Consider the following 18,678-nt stretch of genomic DNA (forward strand, 5'->3'; position numbering starts at 1 on the left):
GTAACAATGAGAATGACTGGTAAGAAATGGAATTAGTGCAGGGAAACTAGCTGTAATTATACTACTAATAATATTAAATGATATATTTATTATGTATTATATTATTGTTATTATTTTTACAAATTAAAACAACAAACTTCCTTTTTATTACTATCCTCACTTCTGAGAATATCCTCCTAGAAAAAATAAATGTCTATACTATTTATTTAAACTTTTTTTTTTTTTTTTTACTTTTTGGAGGGCAATTGGGGTTAAGTGACTTGCCCACGGTTACACAGCTATTTTTTGTGTTAAGTGTCTTGGGTCCTCCTGACTACAGGGCCGGCACTCCATTCACTGCACTACCTACCTGCCCCTGTCCATACTATTTTGATGCCCTAATTTACTAACACCATGTGATATGTAACTTAGGTAATTTGAATTGGGGGAAAAAAATTGCTGCTTTTGGCTCCTTCCCCCACTTAAAACTATGGAACCCACACACTTAGAAGAATTGAACAATACCCTTACATCCCAAAGTACTAAAACAATATGGGATGAAAGAATAAAAAAAAAGAAAGTGAGATGAGGAAGCACATAAAATGTCCCCTTTCTGTTTCTCCCATTAACAGTGACTATGATACTGAGAAATATTGAAGAACATTAATTGGAGAAACCTTTCTTTTTCTGATTCAGGAATTTAATTTCTATTAAGTTTAATATTTAGATAGCAATGATTTCCCCGTGTAGTCCAAAGGAATTCAGGGGGAAAAAAGGGATTTTAGTTTCTAGGAATCTATAAATTTACTATATTATTATTACTAATATCTCTATAAATTATAAACAAGTCTATAAAAATGGGAATCAATTTAGTAGGTCTGAAATGCCATATTAATAACATGTATGTGCATACATACCCATGTGGCCATGTATATATAATTACAATAGCAAGTCACCACTTCACCATGAGATAGGTAATAACTAATGCCCCATCCCTTTACCTTCCCTTGCTCTCAATCTGTTATGTCTCTCTCTCTTTTTTTCTTTTCACATTGTATCTTGAGTGAAGGTAGTTCAAACCTTGCCCACTGCATAGGCTCTGCGTTTTTTTTTTTTGACCTCAGTCTTTGTGACTGTCATATTTACATGACTCCTCTTCGTATCAATTACTTCCCATGATTTCACTTTTTAATGAAACTTCTTTTCTCCTTCAAATACAATGTGGATATTTAACAGTGTACTGAAGTGAATTTTCACCTGGCACACGGCCTGGAGCAGAGTCAGTCAGAAAAATAAATTCATTAAGTGAATGTGCCAGAGCTGTGCTAAGCTCCAGGGAAGTGCAAAGAAAGGCAAAAGACAGTAGCCTTTCTTAAGGAATGCGCAGTCTAATGAGGGAGACAAGACAGTACGCAAACAACTAGATACAAACAAGGTACAGACAGGATAAATTACAAATAATCAACACAGGGAAGGCACTAGAATTAAGAGGGATCGGAAAGTCTTCTAGAAGAAGGTGACATTTTAAAGCAGGATTTGAAGGAATCCAGGAGACGGAGATAGGAGGGAAAGTATAACAGATGAGCAGGGGGCAGTCTGCAGGCGAAAGACAGGATGGAAAGAAATCGATTGAACAAGTAGAGGGGTTTAACTTTGGACAGGAGAAGGGCAACTTCTTTAAGTGGAACTGAGATGAAGGAAGAGATAATGGAATCTGGGTGGTGTCAGAAGAAGAGAAGGGAGGTGAGAAAGAGCTCTCAGTGAATGGCTTTTTTTTCTCAGTAAAATATGAGGCAAGGTTCTCAGATTGAGAGGGTGGGGGCAATGGGGATGGGATCTGAACCCCCAAAAGGAAACTTTCCCATGTAACCCAGGTCCCTGCTGTTCTCCTGGGGCTATTGGCCCTTCCCAGTTAATTAACTGCTCTTTCATTTTCTGCACCTGGCCCCACCCCAGACCCCCACTCCCTTAATTCCATCTAGAACCCTTCTCAATTCCCACAGTCTACTGTATCCAAGATCCATCTGTCCTCCATTAAGGTGATCCTTAAGAGTCTGCAACTGGAGGAGGAGTTCTGAGGTCTGAGGAAGCAGGAAAGGGTTAGGACAAGAGGGAGAGTGATCTGTTTAGGAAGGTGAAAAACAAAACAACTACCTAGGGGCCAGTCAAAGTTAATCAGTATAAACATGTAGCAGGCTCAGTCAGCCTGGTCTTGTCATTTTCTCCAACCTTTTTCAGCAGCTCTTGTGCAGGGAGGAAGGCAGCAAAAGATCTAAGTAACAATCCAAGACTGTGGTTTGGCAAGGTAAATTCAGAGATAGGGTAGGGGTCAAGAGACTCAAGAGGACAGTGAAGGTTTGAACTGATTCAACAAACTAGTCAAGATGAAGGGAAGGGAGGAGACAGTACCTAGAACAAGAGCTCCCCATTCCTCACCCTCTTTTGTGAGCTGTTTCCAGTCTTCAGAAAGTAAGCTCCTTGAAGGCAGGGATTATTTTTCTTTTTGTTTTAATTGTTCACCTGGGGCTTGGAAAGGTAAAAGTTTAATAAATGTTTATTGGATTGTTGAATTAATCTGGAGTTCACCTAATTTTCAATCCTTAGGATTTGGCTTTAGGGTGAAATTCTCTCAGTGCCTCAGGCAGTTGAGGTCCTGAGACAGCCAGAGAGCTGAAGGAATCCTGTTATTTCCCTTGCCCTAGGAAGGAGAAGTGATAGGAATGGCATTTTTTTCCTATTCTCTGAAAGACACAAGTCTAATACTAGATGGACTTTTGTTGTCATTCAGTTGTTTCAGTCCTAATTCTTCATGGCCCAGTCTGGGGTTTTCTTGGCAAAGATGCTGGAGTGTTTTGCCTTTTCCCTCTCCAGCTCATTTTACAGATGAGGAAACTGAGGCCAAGGTCACAACTCGCTTAGAGTCATACAGCTAATAGGCTTCTGAGGCTGGATTTGAACTTAAAGCTTTTTTATTCTAGTCCCAGTGGTCTATCCAATGAGACACCTCGCTGCCTCTGTTTTGCTTTAGGGGCCAAAATTAACATCTAAGAGTAGACAAAATAGAAAAATATCTCATTTCAGTATAAGGAAGAACTTTTTAACAAAACTGACCTATTCTTCATTAGAAAGAGCAATCATGGAAGCTCCTTCCAGAAAGTATTCAAAGAGAATCTGTATAAACATACCACTATGGTGAGGTAGAAGAGATTCTTGCATGGGGTAGAAAGTTAAATTAAATGACCTATGAAGTCCAAGACTCTATTAGTAAGTCTTTAGTTTAGTGAATTTAAGATGGTACTGAATCTACAAACATTAAATTTATATACAAGTTTTGGGGAATACTAGCCAACATCATGATGGGTCATATGGGGGGAAAGGATTTAAGCATGAGAAAGATAGTTCACTTTTTCACTTTCTTGAAACTAAAATGCAATTTTCAATGCTTTTCATGATATTCTAATATTGTTTGTCAATTCACATATCACACACACACACACACACACACACACACAAACATTTCTTATTTGGAGCTGACTGAAGTCACTATGATTTAATTTCCTGAGAAGATTTTTTTTCCTCTTATTTTGATGGCAAAATTTGTGGTATTATCTTAGTTATTAATGGAAGATTTTCTCTTATTTCTTCAGCCTCAGGGGGAGAAAAGTGACAATTAGAAATTGTCTGGAAAATGTACCAGTGAAATATTTTCCATTTAAAGATAACTTAAAAGGGAAAGGGACGTTTTACCTATTTTTTTCCTTTTTTCTTTTTAAAAGAGTTCCTTCTTTTTGTTTTGTTAGAAGTCTCACTTTCACGCTTTTGAGCACTCAACAGAGCCTTACTGTTTTAGTTTTCATATGACTAAGGAGGGAACAATGCCCTCCCCTGACCCCAGGATCATGTTGGATAAATTTATTAATCTAAAGAGTTTTCCTTTTTTGTTTATTTCATGAAATTACCCAAATGAGTATAAATACATTATTTATTTTGTTCTCCTGCAGTTCAAAGAAAGGATTATCGAGAGAGAGCAAGGTCCAGCAGGCTCATTTCCCTCTAGGGATTACTATTAAAATGCTTAAACATATATATTTTTAAAAGTTCAAGAAATGCTAGGGGGATTATAATTCCATTTAATAAGATAAATATAAAGGTTAATTAAAATATGGCCCAACGTAGAATTCATCTTTCACTCCAGTACATCATGGGAATCTACTTAACATGTGTATATTTCACCAGGTTAATATTTAGATGGTTTCAATGGAATAATGCTTTTGTTGGTATACCATTACCTTCCAATAATGAAAAAGGATTCATTTAAGAAGTTCCCTAGATGATGTAAATATGATTAGATATAGGCACACGGTGTCCTGAAAAAACTCATGAAGCCTTAAAGCTATGAGATCTTGGACAAAGTAGGATGTCTTTCTCAGACTCAGTTTCCTTATTTGCACAATGAAGGCACTGGCTTCCCTGTAGCACTAGTATGCAATGTGGCTAAGTTCAAAATTACCCCCTTGCTATATCATATTTCAATGGAGTCAATATGAATTAACTTTAAGAAAATTCATTTCATGGGCTCATAGTTCTATAGTTGAAAAGAAGGCCATATAATATATCATCTCCTCTTCCTCATTTTAAAGATGAAGAAACTGAGGCCCTGGGGAGTGGCTAAATGCTGACCCAAGGCCAAGCAAGGCATAAGCTTCAGAGATGGAATTTGAAGGCAGGTCCTCTGATTTCAGAAAGATTGTTGTTTCCATCTCTTCTCTCCCATTTCCCATTGCTACCCTTTTAGCACATGAAATCACAGCTTGCTAATCAGCATACATACCTTTAATCTCTAAACTCATTTCAATAAACATTTCTAAACCTATTATGTACTTAAGTCTTTTCTAGTTGTTGGGGAAAATAAATAAAGATTAAATAATATAGTCCATGCCTTCAAAGAGCCTAATATCTAGTATGGGATGCAATTTCTACAGAAATAACTATAATAAAAGTAGACCATAAGTGCATAAGAGAGTACCATACATAGTACTATATAAAGATATGAAAAAGGAAGGTGCATGTCCAAATAGGGGAATGAGAAGAGTTTCTGGAAAAGGAAGGATGGGAGCTGCAACATGAACAATGGGGAGGATTTCAACCAGTGGGAATTTGGGAAGGGAAAAGTACTAGATTAATCTGCCTACATGGAAGATGTAACCTTATCATTCTCCTTATTAAACAAATGTTAATGACTCTCCATTGCCTACAGACCAAAGTTTAGCATCTTTCAAGTGGCACAAGAAGACCTTCACCATCTGGCTCCAACCTAACTTTTCCTATTACTAATCTCATTGACTTAAAACTTTAGCCAAACTGGGTTACTTGTAATTTCCTAAATATGAAGGGGCAGAACAGCGCACTGAATAGAGTGTTCAGAGGACCTGGATTCAAAGTCCGGCACATGAGTATTTTTTTTTTAATCTGGACAATGTCCACATCCATATTCACCCACAGGATGTGGTAAGCAACCTATTCATGTGAAACAGCAGTTGGCAAAACTCAAGGTCATTTGGGTAGAGCTTCTCTTCTTTTCTACTGAATGAATTTCTTGAAACATAAACACACAAACACAGGAATCATTCTTTTTTAGTAATGACCTTCACAGAAATTCACATTCAATCTTACTTTTAACTTACTCTTTAGAAAATGTATTTTATGGAAGGACTTTTTTGAATGAGGCCAAAAACAAGTCAGGAGATATCCAAATGGTATACTGATATCAGGAAGTGATAGGGCCAAACTTTCGTTTGTTTTTTTTTTACAAAGACTGGGAATCTTTATTCAGATCAGCAATTCACATTCCTCAAGTCTCAGACTTTGGGTGGGCCTTTTGTGGAAGAGGGGAAGGATGGAGGAGAGGAGAGAAGACAAGGCAAGGCCAACCCACCTCCCTGGACATCCCCTCCCCCTTAATCCTGTCTCAGGCCACTGGATAAAGAAGGGAACAGGCAAAAAGGAATGCCAAGAAGGGAGGGACCGAGGGAAAAAGAGGCCTACCCAGATGTGTGGCTTTCAAAGTCCAGCTGTGGCCAGGACAGCAGCCACCATAGGCCCTCCCTATAAATTAAATCCCCACAGTAGCAAGGCTGGGGGTGGAGGGAGCAGGAAGAACAACCTTGTAGAAGAGAAGTTGGTCCCATGTCAGCTCCTTTCAAGGCAGTGCCCTGAACCCTGGCCCAAAGAATGGCCATATGGGTGCAAAATTCCCAAATGAGATGACAAACCAGGGTGGGAGAATGAGCAGAAGGGAGGATGGGGGGGGGTTGGTCCAGTTTTGCTGACTTGGGGGACAGGGAGTGTATTACAGTAAATTCAAGGTGAGAAGGCATTGCTCAGCACCTGTAGCCACAACAGGAGAAGCAGTGCCACCAATGGATAGGAGTAGGCAGGGAAGAGGACGGGCTGGAAGAGAAGGGGCTTGAGAATTCCATGGGCTTCCTAGGAATGTCACTGCTAGAAATAGATTAACCATTCAAGGGAGGGTGAGGAAGAGTGGTGATCAGAGGATCTGGGTGGCATCCCATACCCAGTCATGCCTGCCTGAGAGGCCCCATGGCTGGTGCCCATCTGTAGCCTGATGACATTCTTGCCCTCCTGCAGTTGGTTATCTGTGAAATTTCGGGGAATTCTCCTTGGACTTCTTAGGGAACCAGTTAGGATCTCCAGAGAAGAACCCATCACCCTGAGCCACCGCCAGCCCACCCAGGTTCATCAGAGTCCGCTGCACACATGCCATGTTCTTTCCTTCCCAGAGGTCCACAGTTTGGAAGATAGCAGTGGCATTGATGCTGTAGCACTCTGCTGCCTGTAGGAACTGAGAAATCTGTTCCATGTGTTTTAAGGCCATGCCTGAAGCCTGGCTCTTCTTTACTGGGCCCTGGCCTTCAGGGTATACCCCATTCATGAGCTCACACAGCACTGTGCCATCTTTGAGCCAGTTTTGAAAATTCTCTCGCCCAGGCTGGGGCCGCCCAACATCCCTGCAGCCCTGTGTGGTAATCCACTGAATGAGAATCTGCTCCAGATGCATCATACTGCTTCTCGATTTTTTGCTGTACCTCCTGGCTCAGTCCGTAAGCAGGTCCCCTATTGGCCATTCTGAGATGAAGATGCAGGTATCTTTACCACGAGGCGGCGGATGGAGAGTGTAATGGGCTGGGGAGCGGCACGCAGTGAGTGGCCAGGGCCAAACGTTTTGTTGCATCCATTTTGCTCCATATTTCCATGTGTTTTTGGGAACCTGAAAGGTAAGCTTGGTCCTTGTTAATGCTTGAAGTCAGCCTCTGTGACGAAAGTAGTACCAAGCCCACTGAACTCAGCATGAGAAATACCTAGGTTCATATCCCACTTCAAAAATTCATTAGCCATGTGATCCTGAGCAAATCACTTAAACTCAGTCTCCATTGCTTCATTTACAAAATGAGAGTGTTGGACTCTGACTCAGTATGTGTTCTTATCTATCTATGATCTTCAGTCACTCTCAATTTGACTACTACTATGTGGAAAGAACTCAAGTGGGCCTTCTCTTGCCTATAATAAATCAACTGAGAGACCCAAGTAATCAGAACATGAAAAGGCCCTGAAGATTGAAATTCACCCCCTCAGTGTGCTGACAGTAAAATTAGCACAGACATTGAGGTGCTCATTATCACATTCTTACCTGAAAGGGTGCAATATCTTAGTGTCATTTTTTTTTCAAAAACCGTGTGAAGGAATCATTTTCACCACAGACCTATGTTCCGCCTGAGACAAAGAGACACTAAAGGGTAATTCAAAGGATGACCTGGTAGCAACAATAGTTCATTTTCCCTAAAGAAATTGTTTGTTCTCAAAGTCAAATGCTTGGATAGTCCAAACATGACCTTCTGAAGCACAAATAGAACTGTAATGGGGGAAAATGGAAATGACGTGCACAATTGGGAAGTGGGTTAGCAGAAGGTGGTTATGCTTTTGTCTTGAGGTAAAGACTGTCTCCCTTTGATGAGCAGAGAAAATGGAAGTGGGAAGGAGGGCAGAGTGGTGCTGAATTTTACAGAGAAGCACCAAAATTAGAAGCAGACATATCTATTAAGTGGGAACAAGTAGATGGGATAACTCTCAAATATAAAAAAGGAAACCATAAAACTACCTTGAAGAACTTCATATATTATGTATATTTTTCTCTATGAAATTTAGTGTTTCACATTTCTCCATCAAGTTTTTTAGACATTTGGTGAATTTCACACCAGAGAAATTATAAAGTTACCTAAGAGAAATATAGCTTTTACATTGTTGACGTGTTCTAGGAATTAAACAAGATTTTTACTTAAGGGAACAAACATGGTATGCAAACATATATCCATACTCTATAATCACATTAATCTCCTTACCTTTCCTAAAAGGATTAAAACAATGCTATCTTTTTTAAGGTTATTTTTTTTCTTTTAATTTCCTGTGTCAATAAATATCATTCATTCATCCATCTCTGCCTCATTTTGAACCATGTCATGCAGTATCTTGCAGGGAACAAACCAATAACAATAGAGAGCCATTTAGGTCAGGGTAATAGATTGCTTGATAATCTGCTGTCAGTGATATCTCCCTTGTATATTGGCTTAGAATTATTTTATTGAGTCCTAGAAGACAGAACTAGGATCAGTGCTTAGCAGTAACAGGAATAAATTGATGCTGGCAAGTGGAGGAAAGTGGGGGCATGATTACTTAATAATTATTGATGTCTAGAATGGGGATGGATTTTCTAGAGAGGTAGTAGAATTCCCCTCAGTGGAAGTCTTCAAGAAAAGAGAAGATGAAAAATAAGTCAAAAAGAATAGGTTTGATTATTTTCCAACTTTGGAAATTCTGTGATCCTGAATACATAGATAAATTAAGAATGGGACAAGATGAATCTCTTTAAAATTTTTCATTATAACACATTAACATTATAGCATATATAACAACAAAGTAAAACAAATAAAAAGTAGGAATGTCTCAAAACAAACTTCACAAATCTATAATTTATTTCATACATGGACCGCCCTCCCTGCCTCTCCCCTTATTGATGCAGATTATAAAACCGCTGTCAAGTAGTACATGGCCATCAAGAGTTGTTGTGGTCAAAAAAACTATCCTCCTTCAATAGGATATAATGAAGTGTCTTCCCTAAGTATCTTCCTTATGTGATAATCACCAGACCTCCTTATTTTTATCTTTATTTGTTTCAATTAACAAAAACTCATTGTCTCTTCTTCCCACCCTTCTTTCATTAAAGAAGAAAAGAAAAAAAAAGAAAAAAAACAAAATCCTTATAACAAACATATATCTCAAGAAAAACAAATCACTCCATTGGTCACATCCCCTCAAAAAAAGAAAAAAAAATCCTATTCTCCTCCTGTTGAGTCCACCATCTCTGTATCCAAGAAGTGGACAGCACACTTCATCATGCATCCTCTGGAAATATGGTTATCATTATCCTCATCAGAGATCAAAGTTGTTTGTCTTTAGAGTACTATTATTATTGTAGAAATTGTTCTGGGGAAGGAGAAAGGAATCAATATTTATATAATGTCTATTATGTGCCACTGAGCTAAGTGGCTTACAAATATTATTTCATTTGATCCTCAAAGTACCTCTTTGAGGTATTTTGGTAGGTAGGTGTCACCATCTTATAGTTGAAGAAACTGACCTGAAGAGGTTAAAAGAGTCAAGAGGCCATAATTTTAGTATTATTTGAGGTCAAATTTAAACTTAAATCTTCCTGACTCCTGGGCCTGCAATCAATTCAATGAGCCACCTGGTGGACTGTTTGTTCTGGTTCTGCTCACTTCACTCCACATCATTTCAACAAATCTTTTGGGGTTTCTGTGACACTGCTGCCTTTTTCGTTTCTTAGAGCACAATAATAGTCCATTACATTCACCTGTAATTCAGGAACACTTTGACTGGAATAAAGAGCATGGTTAAGGGAATGATGTGAAATAAGGTTGGAAAGGTAGATCAAGATCAGATTGTGTAGGACCTCAAATCCCAAACTAAAGAGTTTATCCTTTAACTTCTAGACAAAGGAGAGCAGATGGAAGGTTTTAGGCAGATGACTGAAATGATAGGGAGAACCTAAAGAGGGAAGAGAGGGAATTTAGGAGTCGGTTGCAAAGGTTTAGGTAATGGATTATATGTCAAGAGATACTAGATTAACGCTAGTGCCTTTCCTCTGGTATCTATAGCTTGGTTGTACATAGGTGTGTGCAACTTGTTTCACCGATTAGATTATGAGCTGCTCAAAGGCATCAACTTCCCTTTGCTCCTCTTTGTAGCCTCAGCAGTTAGCACAGTGCCTGAGGCATAGAAGTTGCTTAATAAATGCTTACCTACTATCAACTTGGAGCTTGGTAAAGAATAGGATGGCAAATCTGGAGCTGAAAGGGACCTCAGAAGGCATAACTAGTCCAACACCCTACTTTTACAGATAAGGAAATGTAGGACCACCAGCCCCTTCATAAAATCTCTCTTGCAGACAGTGTTACCTTCCTATGAATTCAGAGTATGTGCAATAGATTTAATAGACTTGGAGTCAGGGAGACTTTACTTTGAATCTTGTCTCAGACACTACTGTGTGAGCCTGGGCAAGTCACTTAACCTCATTCAGCTTCAGTTTTTCATCTGTAAAGAGGGGACATTAGCTACTTTGCCACTTCACCAAGTAACAAGAGAATATAGAGAGATGCCTTTAATAAGCTCAAAGAGAACTAGATCTTAATCTCTTATCCTCATGACAAGGAAATTGGATGGTAGGTTCCAGGATCAGACAGATGCTACCGGATCTTTACCCCTAGGATCACAGAATCACAGGTTTTACATCTGTAAGACATGCCACAGGCCTTTGTATCTAACTCCCTCATTTTGTAGATGAGAAAACAGAAACTGAGAGAAGTTAAGTGACTTGCCCAGGAACATTGAGTTAGTACATGTATGAGGCACAATTTAACTTGGCTTTTCCTGATTCCATGATTAGAGAGAATCAACGGTCAAGGTAAAAAGTATGTGATAGTTTGTCATTTGACAAACATTTACTGATCACCTATTAGGTGAAAGGCCCTGTGTGGACCATCCCCTAAAACACAGCATGACATCCAGTCTACTGTTTAGTAGGGACTATACAGAGGACATGACAGAGGCTAGAGAGAATGGAAAAGTCCCCTTCCAACTAGAAAGCCCTAGACCACATAACAACAAACACCCAGATAGCTGCAAGCATCTGCATTCTGCCTGTTATTTCTGTTGTTGACTATACTGTTGTCATATATGACATCCCATAGCCATGCTTCAGGATACAAATACAAATCTATCCACTAATAACTATTTCAGAAAGTCACCTGTCTGTGCCTAGTATGGTTTTCATTCATTTAATATTAATTGAGCTCTTGTTCTTGGCAAGGCACCATGGTAGGACAACAGAAAACCCAAAGATTCCTGGGCTGTAAGCCCTGTCCTCAGAGAGTTTAATGCTACTCACATGGGGAAATAAGCTCAAATCAGTTTTACATTGTTTTCGCCAGACTAGTAGCAAATTAAAAGCAAGACACAATCACTAGGGTTGTTGTCCCAGGCAAAGCAAGGGTGGGACTTGATTTCACCCAGACTGGCAACCTCAGTGTCATCCTTGATTCCCCACTTTCTCTTATCAATACCTCTCTCCAGTCTATTGCCATGTCCTACCTTCAGTTCTGCCTTTAAAACATCTCTTTTATTTGTCATTCTCCTCTCCTCTGATGCTACCAGAACACTTGTCCAGGCTATTGTCAACTCACGCCTGGGTTATTGCAATAAATTTCTGGTTGACCTCCCTGCTTCAAGTCTATCTCTACCCCATTCCATCCTCCACTAAAGTCACCAAAGTGATCTCCCTGAAGTGCAGGTCTGATCTTGTCACACCCTTACTCAAACTCCAGTGGGTCTCAGTTACCTCCAGGATCAAATACAGAATCTTCTCTTCACCTTTTAAAACCCTTCATAATCTAACCTCCCTTCCTACTTATTGAATTCTTATCCTTTACTGCATATATTCTATGACATAGTAACCCTGGCCTTCTGTCCTGTTTCTCACACAGGACAACCCACCTGCCTGTTTCCTGACTTTTTTTTTTTGCCTTTTGGAGGGCAATTGGGGTTAAGTAACTTGCCCAAGGTTTCATGGCTAGTTTTTTTGTGTGGGTGTTAAGTGTCTGAGGCTGGAACCGAACTCGGGTCCTCCTGATTCTGGGGCTGGCACTTTTACTCACTGCGCCACCTAGCCGCCCCTATTTCCTGACTTTTCATTAAGTATCTCCCAAACCTGGGATGCTCTCCCTCCTTACCTCTTCTTCCTCAGGTTTTCCTCGGCCTGCTTCACATCTCAGTTAATATCCCACCTTGTACAAGTAGCCTTCCTGGTTCTCCTTAATCTTAATGATTTCTCTCTGAGATTACCTCCAATTTAGCTCCCACATAAATGTATATGTGTATTGTACATATGTGTGTATGTATGTATGTATTTGTTTCCATGTTTTCATCCCCATTCGACTATGAGTTCCTTGAGGGGAGGCCTACTTTTTCTTTTCCTTGTATCTCCAGCACTTAGCCCAGTCCCCTGCTCATATTTAACATTTAATAAATGCTGATGATTTGATTTTCAGTCGCTTTTCACTGTTGAGTATTTCTTTATGGCATAGATTAATTTTTATTGGCAATTGCTGCACTAAAAAAATAAAAATAAAAAGCAGGGAGAAAAAACAACCCAAGGAGAGAAGGTAACAAACTCTTCTCTTACCTTCACAAAGATGTTCCAGGCATTCCTTCTGAAGGCCACTCTGCTAAGGATTTTATTTCCTAATATAGCAAAATGGAAACTGAAGATTAACTAAAGAAGGCTGATAAAGGAAATATATCTTGCAGTTCCCTCTGAGAAGGATTAAAGCTAGTGCTCTGAAGTACTATACAATATCATTTCTTTAAACATTCACAGAGAAAAAAAATTTGATGGGTTGGGAAAAAAAGCACATTTAGGACATTATCACCAAAAGACTCAGATGAACTGAGTAAAGCAAATGTGAAAATGAATGATACCGCTATTGAGTTCAAAACATAACGACACCTTCAGTTTGCTAAAGAACATTTTGGAAAAGAGTACAAGACTGTCAACATGAGGCATCATGTCAGTGATGACCATGATAAAATGGTTCAAATAATTAAGGCATTACACAGATAGAGGAATGTTTCCTTTTGAACTACAAAACTTAATTCAGGGTGTCCTTGAATGAATACAGCCCTTTTAAATACCTTAAGTATTTTTAAATGGCTGTATCATAGCTCCAAATTTCAGTGAAGTTTCATATAATTATCCTCTCCAAATAGCAATTCAAATTGGATTGGCTTAGGGAAATATTATAAAAGGCAGTCTACTTTTAAAAAAAGAAAATATTTTTTAAATGGCAAATTCCTGAGAAATGCCCTCAGTTACCCTATCGTTATAGAAAAAGAGAAGTCCTCAGAGATGATTTGAGAAACAGATTATTCCATTAAATATTAATGTAGTCCCTTTCCCCTTCCAAAAATGGGGGGGAGGGGTTATTTAGGTAAGGATCAAATTGGTTGTGTTAAGAGTTGACATATCTAGTTTGACAGATAGCATTGATTAAGTGCTGTGTATAAAAGACACTGTGCTAAGTGCAGGGGATAGGGGAAAAAAGTAAGAAAGTTCCTGTCCTTGCAGTACTTGAATTCTTCATATATGTATATATTTTTTTCATTTTTGAAGCATTTTTCTTTTTCTCTCATTTCCTCTCTCAAAAAAAAAAAATAAGCATGATTAAGCAAAACAAATTTCTGTATTGGCCATGTCCCAAAATATATGTCATTTTTTATATTATTCCATCTCCTCTCTTTTAGGAAGTGGGTAGCATTCTTCAGCATTGATCTTCTAGAACCATGACTACATCTCATTGATCTGCGCTCTTAAGTCTTGCAAAATTCTTCCTTTTTACAATGTTGATGCTACAGTATTCCTTGTTCTTATGGTTCTGCTCACTTCACTTTGTAGCAGTCTATATATCAGTCCATGAATCTCTTGAGTTTTTTCCCCAAAATCATATCTTCATTTCCTATCACAGAATAGTATTCCACTATATTAATTTACCATAATCTGTTAAACCACCGCCCAATTGACAAGAATCCCTATATTTTTCTAGCTATTTTTCACTACACGTTGCATGTATAATACCTTTTCCTTTTCTAAAATCTCTTTGGCTAAAAGTTCTGGCACTAGAAGCATACAAAGAGTTTAGTAACTGTGGGGGGAGGAATTTATGTTATAACAAGGGGAAGATAATACATAAAAGGAAGATGGGATAGGTCAACATGATGCAGAAATAGACAAGTGTCATAGAGACTACAAAGTTCTCCTACCAGATCCCCATGACCAGGACTAAATTAAATAATATAGACTAAAATATGTATAATGCATTCCATGCAAAAAAAAACCACATAAGCAAAAGACAGTAGTAAGTAATGACATTAGAGAATTCAGAACTAGAAGGAAGTAGAGAATAATCAGGAATGGTAAGGAGATATTTACCCCCTTTAGAATGATATTATTAAGGCTAACTGGGACTCAAGATAGGGATTGGCATTTTTATTTCATTAGCCTAGGGAACTGCCAGGTGAAGAAACTCCCTCTATCAATGCAAGTAGATACCTCCTCTACTACTTAATAGTATTAGCACTGTACTGAGCACTGAGAGACTGTCTTGCCCGCAGTCATGCAGTTTTTGTCATCAGCAGGATAGGAACTCTGATATTCTTGGCTTTAAGGTCAGCCCTCTAGCTACTACATCATGCTACATCTCATTAGAACATTTCATAAATTTGGAAATTTCAGCCATTAATGATATAAAAAGTGTTTCAGAATTATCAGTTTTAAAGAATAATTAAATTATTTGTGAAACACACTGTGCAAATAATTATTAAGAACTCTTATAAATATCATACAAGTCTGTATTTCTAGTATGAAATGTAAGACTTGAGAATTTCCTATGTAATTTCACTTAATAAGGATCTGAGACAGGGGTGGGGGAACCTGTGGCCTTTAGGCCACATGTGGCCCTCTAGGTCCTCAAGGGCAGCCTTTTGCATCCAAATTTCACAGAACAAATCCCCTTAATAAAAGGATTTGTTCTATAAAACTTAGACTCTTAGGTTCCTAACCCTTGATCTGAGAGAAGGCAGATAACCTGACAGGAATTGGGACATAAAAAAAAAAAAAATTGTAAAATAGTCAATAGATCTGTCACTGGACAAATTTAGATTTGTGCCTATGTGTTTTATTATTATTATTTTTTTTTGGTTTAGTTTGTTTTTGGTGGGGAAAGAGAGATAAGCAGCCAGGAAAGTATTAGGAGATATCTAAAAATTAGGCTGTCAGGAAACACAGGGAATGAATTGACAATCCTAACTGTGTTATTGAATGTCTACTTGTAGATTAGATTCTGATTTCTTCTGGGTGCTATCTTCCACATAATAAATAAATTAAACATTCTCTCCCTTTCCCAGCCCCAGGTTAGGGACAGAGAGCCTAAGAGCCTGAAAAGAAATCTGTTGATTGGGAAAAAGGACAAACAGTATAAATATTTAATTAGATAACTTTATGTACTTCTTTTTGTTTCTGTCTGCCTCAGGACATGGCAGGATCTAACTACAATAGGCAGCTGAACATGCTCTGTGGTTCCTAAGGCAAGAAAGGCAGAACAAGCACCCTAACCAAAGGAGGCTTCAGCAAGATGCCCTCATCAGATTACCCTCAAGAGAAACTCAGAACCAGAATGTCCCAAATGCAGTTTCATGAGACACTCTAGCATGAGAGTAAACCAAAAAAAAAAAAAAAAGTTATCAAGCAAAGAAAAAGGACTGAGGTTATCACTTCAAGCATACATGGAGGGTAAGATGACTTTGTCAATGAGCTGAAAATAAGGTGCTATATCTGTATTTCTACCAGTGCATTCATTATACTAGGCAGCTAGGTGACCTAGTGGAGAGACTGCTGGGTGAGGAGTCAGGAAAACCTGAGTTCAAATCCTTACTCAGACACTAGTTGTTTGTTTCTAGCCAAGACAAATAAACTCTCCCATCCTCATTTTCTGTGCATTGTTTTGGTGGGGATAGAGAGATAAGCAGTTAGAAAAGTACTAAGAGATACAAAATGTACCTATTTTCTAGGTGCTACAAAATACCACCTACTTTCCAAGGCTTTTCTGAGGCTAATGTGCTTTGTGAATCTTAAAGTGCTTGACAAATGTTAGGTATTATCAATATTATCATGAGGTTGCACCCATGGATCCATAAACATGTTAGTCTTCATCAGAGAAAACAGGAAAAGTTCTAGAGAGATGCATTTCCAGTTTCCAGACCTCATTGAGAATCAAGTGTTTCTTAAAAGAATAGAGGAACCCAAGGAAGAAATAAAGATGAAAAAAAGTATGTGAAGAAGCTGAAGGTATTCAATTAGGTGGAGAATGAAGACGAAATCTACATCTATGTCTATGCCATTTCTTTGATCAATGTTTCTAGCAACCCTATTAAATTAATAAATGAGGTTAGTATGGTATGACTACTCCTAGGGATTACTTCTTCTATGACAAGGCATTCACACACCCTCAAGAGTACTTTCTCAAGTTTCTCCAGCAGGCATTGTCAAAATACTATTTGAAGATTCCACTTTCCTCACTTCCCCCCTGCCCCCATTGTAAAAATAGGACCCTCCTCATCGCTGCTGCTCTGACTTTTCTCCTGGATACATTTGCAAGCTCTTTCACTACTCCAAGATTCAGGTCTTCTGAGTAGTGGAAAGAGTCAGAGGAACCTGGTCAATTGCCATTTTTGGTCTTACTCTCTGTGTAACTTTGAGCAAGTCACTTAATCTGGCCCTCAGTTTCTTTATAAAATAATGGAATTGGATTAGATGGTCTTTCAGGTTCCTTCTGGATCTAAATTTATGAGCCTCTCATGCTAAGGCACTCAGAAAAACCAACTCATTAAGCAAAGGGGGTGCACTTTCACCATCTTACTTAGTATCATTTTCTTCAATAGCTGTTTTTAAGCATATTTGGAAAATTTTTGTTTTTTCGAAAATCTGAGCTTGCTGATGAGTTTTCTCTGTATACACATAAATCACTCCAAATTTTCTTCCTCCTCTTTCTTTTTCCTTCCTTCTTTTCTCCCTTTTATCTTTCTTTTTGTTCTTTTCTTCCTCTTACTCCTCTTTGTCTTTTTCATCCTCCTCCTCTTCTTCCTCCTTCTTTTCTTCTTCATTTGAAACTACATCATTAGACTTTTCTTTTCGTTTTTGCCTTCTACCCTTCTTGATCTAAAGGAGAGATGTGTCTGAAATTATGGGATCCCACACAGCTTTTCTGTGACCTCTTACAACTTGGCTCTAAAGTTGAAGGCAGGCTATACACAAAGTTACTTAATCAAAGAATTTGTAACTGGAAGGATTTTAGAAACCATCTGTCCCAGCCCCACATTTTAAATATGAGAAAACTGAGGCACGGAAGTTATAGATGTAGCAAGCATATTTTAGCAGCAGGAAGTTAGTCATAATGCATTTACTGAAATTTACTCTATGCCAGGCACTGGGTGAAGCACTGAGGATACAAAAAAAAAAAAAGGCAAATGTACAGTCCCTGCACTTGAAAAGCTCATGCCCTACTGCTGCAGACACCATGGAAACATACAAAATATATACCTAGTATATTGGAGGGAAAAAATTAGCTTTGGAGACAGGGGGACCAAGAAAGACCCTTTGATGAATATAGGGTTTGAAATAGTCCTTGAAGAAAGCCAGAAGGTAGAAGTGAGGATGGAAAGGATTCAAGGAATGCTTGTGAAAAGGCAAGGAGTCAAGGGTTGGAGGGATTTGTCAAACAGAATTTTACATGTAATGCTATAGATAAAAGGCAGTCACTAGAGTCTACTGAGTAAGGGGTGGTATGGTCAAACCTGCATTTTAGGAAGATTACTTTGAGAGCTAAGTGGAGAAAGGATTTGAGTTGGGAGAGACTAGAGGTAGTCATTTTAAGACTTGAGAAAAGGAGACCACCCAGAAGCTATTGAAGTATTCCAGGCATAATATAATTAAGGCTAAGGTGGGAACCATGTGAGTAGAAGGAAGGGGGAAGCATGGAAAAATGATGTGAAGGTTTAAATGATAAGATCTGACAAAAGAATAGATAATGTGAGATGAGTGCAAATAAGCAACTGGGGATAGAACTACAGTTGGGAGAAGAAATGACTGGGACAATAGGGGTACACTCAAAAGTAATAGAGAAATTGATAAGAAGGAAGATAATGACTTCAGTTTAGTGCATGTTGACTTTGAAATGTCTATGGGATATCCATTTGGGGTTTTGCAACAGGAAATATATAATGGCAGACTTTAAATAGGGAGTTTTAATGTAATTGCCAAGGAAAGGCAACTTCCCAGGTTCAAAATACCAGCATAGGTGCTCTCCATTTTATTCAGTGACCAACCAAGAACAGAGAAGATCAAAACATGACATCATCCCAAATACAGCATTTACTAAATGTGATTAAATAATCTCCAAGGACTACCCCACCCCAGGACCTTCCAATCATTCAATCAAT

At 38.6% G+C, this 18,678-nt stretch overlaps 1 pseudogene; it reads right to left on the reverse strand.

Annotated features, from left to right (window-relative positions):
• Positions 1 to 6,480: 6,480 nt before the first annotated feature.
• LOC138158411 (transgelin-2 pseudogene) lies at positions 6,481 to 7,124 on the reverse strand (annotated as a pseudogene).
• Between the last annotated feature and the right edge of the window lie 11,554 nt (positions 7,125 to 18,678).

This window comes from Petaurus breviceps, unplaced genomic scaffold (assembly GCF_028583685.1).
Source record: "Petaurus breviceps papuanus isolate PSGF00001 unplaced genomic scaffold, PetGlider_PUasm1.0 174, whole genome shotgun sequence".
In the NCBI taxonomy this organism is placed as follows: Eukaryota; Metazoa; Chordata; class Mammalia; order Diprotodontia; family Petauridae; genus Petaurus; species Petaurus breviceps.